The following is a 5614-nucleotide window of genomic DNA, read 5'->3' on the forward strand; positions in this document are numbered from 1 at the left end:
ACCTTTCCTCAGCTACTGCAAGCATATGAAACAGTGAAGCAATGGAAAGGAGATCACTTTATGACTGTTTCTCTCTCTGTGTCTCTCTCTCTGCCTCTCTACCCTTCTAAATAAGAAACAGTAAATATATAAATATTTTTACATTAAACAAAACCCCACACATGTCCTCTCACTCTCCATGGTTTCATATGAGATATTTCACTCTGGGGCCGGTACTGTGGTGCAGCCTCTTGAAATGCTGCCATCCCATATCGGAGTGCCAATTCCAATCCTGGCTGCTCTGCTTTCTGATCATGCTTCCTGCAAATGCACCTGGGGAAGCAGGGCCTGACTGCCCGAGTGCTTGTTTCCATAGCACCCATATGTGAATCCCAGATGGAGTTCTGGGCTCCTGGCTTTGGCTGGGGTGGCCATTTGGGGAGTAAACCAGTGATTGGATGATTCTCTGTCTCTCCTTCTCTCTGGTCACTCCGACTTTCAAATATGTATAATAATCAAGCGTAACAGTTTCATTTTGTAACTGCAACTTCACTAAAAGAAATATAATAAATTTTATTTCTTAAAATAGTGAATAACCATATATAAGTTGTATTTTAAACTACTGTCTAGGGTTTCATTTTAGAGACCATGAAGAAACTTTACAGAACTGGCATTGTGCTGCAGTGGTTTAAATCACTGCTTGCAGATGCCTGCATCTTCTGTGAGGTCTAGTTTGGGTCCAGGCAGCCATGCTTCCCATCCAACTCCCTGCTAATGCACCTGGGAAAGCAGAAGATGGTCCAAGAATGCAACCCGGATGGAGTTCCAAGCTCCTGGCTTACTCTGCACGAGTGAACCAGTGGATATAAGATCTCTCTGTCTCTCTATCTCTCTTCTGTCTTTGTAACTCTTCCTTTAATTAAATCTTTAAAAAGCACATTTCTTGGAAATTGAAATACTAATCTATAATGCTAAATAGCATATTTTCTTTCATTTCAAAAACAACTACTTGAATATAATTATATTCTAGTTATTTATTTGGTAAGCCACCATTGATGTCTTTCATTTATTATATACATTTTTTTTTATTTTAGAGTAAGGTAAATTATAATATAACAATGTAAGTTGTTAGTTTTCAAGGTCAGTATTTGAAAATGAGTCCAATTTAAATAGCAATAATTATATATCCTTAGCTTTTAGCTATTAAACAAGTAGAGATAAACTTGATTGATGTCATTGTAGGTACATTACCATCTCTACCACTTAATAATTCTCCCCCTTCCTCCTCTTATTATCTGTAACCTTATATCACAGAGCGCTATGGCTGATAACTGTCTTTTCAGTACTTTTTTGGTAACACAAAAGGCTCATAAGCTTTTTAAGAACCTTTTTCCAAAATTACAGTGCAAATTGTTTTGAAAGTAATCAATCCCTCCCAAAAGCAGCAATTCAAACTAGGTTGTGATATTGATCAATAGACTACTTAAATGTACTACAATTATCCCATTCTTGCCAATGAGATAGAAGCAGGTTCGTGCCACCTTTCCCATCTGCCCCAGTAACTCACATGCGAGACAACACACACCTAACGGACACTAATACTGTATGGGACATCAGTTTCCTGGGTCATTCCTGGACACTGGACGTCCACATAGGACATCTGAGTGTTTAAAAACAATCCTGGTCCCTGGAAGCAATCCTCGATCCTCACCAGAAAACTTTTTATATGAGTGTACTACAGTTGGCCTGTTTTAAAGCTGCCATTTCTTTTTTTTTAATCGATTATTTATTTATTTGAAAGGCACAGAGCACAAATAAGGAGAGAGTTTTCCCTCTGCTGGTTTACTTCCCAAATGCCAATGATAGCTGCAGCTGGGCCAGGCTGAAACTAGTAGTCTGGCTTGTGAGTGGCAGGAATCCAAGTACTTGAGTCATCATCTCCTGTCTCCCAGAGTGTGCATTAGCAGAACGCTTGATTGACACTAAACTCAGTAGGAAGCAGAGCTGGAAGTCAAACCCAGGTACTTCACAATATGGAATGTATAGGTGTCTTAACCATAGCATCAAACTGCCCAGCAGGTGCCATTTCTGACACTTTCTTCAAGTTCTGCGAGGCACAATCTCACTGTCAGTTTCTGAAACCAGTCTGACATATCAGAAATGTCTTCACTGGTACATTTTTTTTTAAAGGGACAGGTAAGAAGAAAGGAAACAAGTAAAGGAAAATGGAGGGAAGGAAGTTGAGAGTGGATACAAGGGTGGGGCAGGGAGAAAATTTCTTTATCAGTGAGACCATTTTATTAGATTTATCCCCAAACTACCTGACCAGACTTTTGACATTGTTCAGTATGTCTTCTCTCTCTTTTCTTTCAGCTGCTGAACTATAAAAAATAGTTCCATAATTAGAGTAGCACTTTCTACAACAGTGAACAAATTAATCCAGCAGCATTTGTCTGATTTTGAAAGAAGTTTATTTGAAGCTGAAAGTGGATAACAATCAAATCCATTAACTTAATTGCATATCTTGATTTAAGAAGTGATTATGTGCTCAGTTTCTTTGCATGTCTACACTTGCTCTCGCTCACAATTTTTTATGCAGTTAAACATGATATATAATTCAGTCAACATCCACAAGATTCTCAAGTCCAACACGGGTTGGTCGTAAGCAAAGATACAGCACAAAGAATCTTCTTGCATACTTGATAGAATCTGGTGCCAAAAAACTTAAGTAATACTGAGGACACAGGCACCCAGAAAAGTGTGTGAGACTAGCAGGACCTCTTTGGCCAGTGAAGCCTGTCCAGTTGTATTGGGCTGTGACTTCGGGATCCTTAGTCTCCTACAATGTGTTTTACATTGGCCTTGCTGCTGACTTCCACTACCTTTGATTTTCTAAGAAAAAAATTATTCTAATGTATTTATGAATAAGAGACAAATCTGGATTTTTAGTCTAAGCAAAACCACAGCACAGTGAACTTAGTTTTCCAGTTCTAGAAAATTCAAGCTTCAGGGCAAACAATGTGGTATACTGGGTAAAGCCGCAGCCTGCAGTGCTGGCATCCCATATGGGTGCCGGTTCAAGACCCAGCTGCTCCACTTCTGATCCAGCTCCCTGCTAATGTGTCTGGGAAAGCAGAAGAAGATGGAGCAAATTCTTGGGACGTTACACCCACATGGGAGACCAAGAAGAAGCACCTGGCTCCTGGCTTCTAACTGGCTCAGCTCCAGCCATTGCAGCTATATGGGGAGTGAACCAGCAGATGGAATCTCTCTCTCACCCCCCCCCCCTCTCTCTCTGTAACTCTGCTTTTCAGATAAATATTTTTTTTTTTTTTTGAGAAAGAAGCTTCAAGCTTCATATCTTGAGTACTTTAACCAATCTTAGGGATGATGTGCTGTATTGTTTCACAAATTGTGTGCTGTGGAAAATAGCATCTGAGGTTGTTAAATGACAGGAGTAAAAAACACAATGGCCAGGGGCCGGCGCTGTGGTGAGGCACCCTGGCCTGAGGCGCCAGCATCCCATGTGGGCGCAGTTCGAGACCCAGCTGCTCCACTTCCGATCCAACTCTCTGTTATGGCCTGGGAGGGCAGTGGAGGGTGGCCCAAGACCTTGGGCCCCTGTACTCGCCTGGGAGACCCGGAAAAGGCTCTGGCTCCTGGCTTTGGATCAGTTCAGCTCTAGCCATTGCGGCCAGTTGGAGAGTCAACCAGCAGAAGGAAGACCTCTTTCTCTCTCTCTCTGCCTCTCCTTTCTCTGTGTGTAACCCTGCCTTTCAAGTAAATATTGAGTCTGAGATTCAATAAAGGGATAAAAATATCAAGCTCTACATATTTCATCAGGACAAGTTTGTATGCCTCACCCATGAACTCCCAAAACTGACCCAGAGATTCCTGGAGTGATTTATTCATCTCATTCTTCTCTCCTACAAGGTTCTCTCTGCTTGCTTGTACCCAGTAATGCAAATCTAAGTCTTCACCTATGGCTCTCAAGCCTACACATTCAGGCAGCCCAAATCTGCATACCAGGGCACCATGTCAATGAAAACAAATAGGAGTCTCAGGATCTAGCATGGCTCGTTTGGACCAGGGTAAGGCAAAAAACATATGCATATCACTCCAAGAGGAAACATGAAGGTAGAGTTGGCATACCCATACAAAAGGTAAGAGAAAATTGCAAAAATCCCTAATAAGACTGTATCCACATGGGATACCCAGAGTAGGCTCCTGGCTCCTGGCTCCTGGCTCCTGGCTTCGGATCGGCACAGCTCTGGCCGTTGCGGCCAACTGGGGAGTGGGCCATCGGATGGAAGACCCCTCTCTCTCTCTGCCTCTCCTCTCTCTGTGTAACTCTGACTTTCAAATAGATAAATAAATCTTAAAAAAAAGAAAGAAAGAAAGAAATGCAATGGCCAGATAAGAGAAGTGAGCAGGTCTGGATAGGTACTCCAGCATTAGGAGCACAGTCAACTCTGGCAGACATGGGCATGTATTCTCTGTATTGTCTTTTGAAAGAAAATAGCTTTTGTGCACCCATAGAGATTGTTCTCATTTGACACCAATATTGCAATCATTCAAGAGACAATGAATATTTTAAACTTATATGAAATCTCATAATTGTCTATACATTAGCAAATATATCAGTAAAAGAACACATACCTGAGGCAGATCTTACAAATTCACTGTCACTTTTGAGCTCTGTTTATTAAAGATCTGACCAAAAAATGATTCTACATCTTAAAATGCTTTGGGCATTTTCAGATAAACCATGCAAAAATGATTTCTTTGCTTTGGGACTTAGGAGTCTATAATATTTAAACGATTGCAAATCTTAAATAATAATGCAGTGGGTAGAAGAATATAGGAGGCTAACATTTGTGAGCCCATTGTAGAATCATGCTTATTCGTTGCCTACTCCTGTGAAATCACTGACACTTTCCAATTTTAAAGGATGGATTTTAAGACGTGCCTGAAGAACTTACAGGCAAACCACAAAACATTCATCTAGTAGAAACCTCTTAAAATGATCTAATAGGGGCCAGTGTTGTGACATAGTCGGTAAAGCTGTTGCCTATGATACCGACATCCTACATGAGCACTGGTTAATGTCCCAGCTGCTCCACTTCCAGTCCAACTCCCTGCTGATGGCCTGGGAAAAGCAGTGAAAGACGACCCAAGTGTTTGGGATCCTGTTCCCCACATGGAAGATCAAGATGAAGCTCCTGGCTCCTGGCTCCTGGCTCCTGGCATCCTCCTGGCCCAGCCCTGGCCATTGAGGCCATTTGGGGAGTAAATCAGAAGAGGGAGGATCTCTCTTTTTCTGGCTCTTCTACTCTCTCTGTAACTATGACTTTCAAATACACAGATAAATCTTTTAAAAAAACTGATCTAATAAACCTTAAACAAGATTTATACAGTGACCTATCAAAGTAGCATGCTTCTCCCTGGAGACTGATTCATCTCCTTCTGTTAAGTATCATGGCCTTCTGTTATTAAACATTTAACTCATTTAAAATGTCTTCTTGTTTTGTTTTAAAACCCACCAAGTATTATTCTCATAAATTTCTTTTGTTCAGAGAGACAGAAAACTGTATTAGTCAGTATTATTTTGTACTTATGACCCAGTTTTTTTTTT

This window comes from Lepus europaeus, chromosome 15 (genome assembly GCF_033115175.1).
Source record: "Lepus europaeus isolate LE1 chromosome 15, mLepTim1.pri, whole genome shotgun sequence".
NCBI classification, from domain to species: domain Eukaryota; kingdom Metazoa; phylum Chordata; class Mammalia; order Lagomorpha; family Leporidae; genus Lepus; species Lepus europaeus.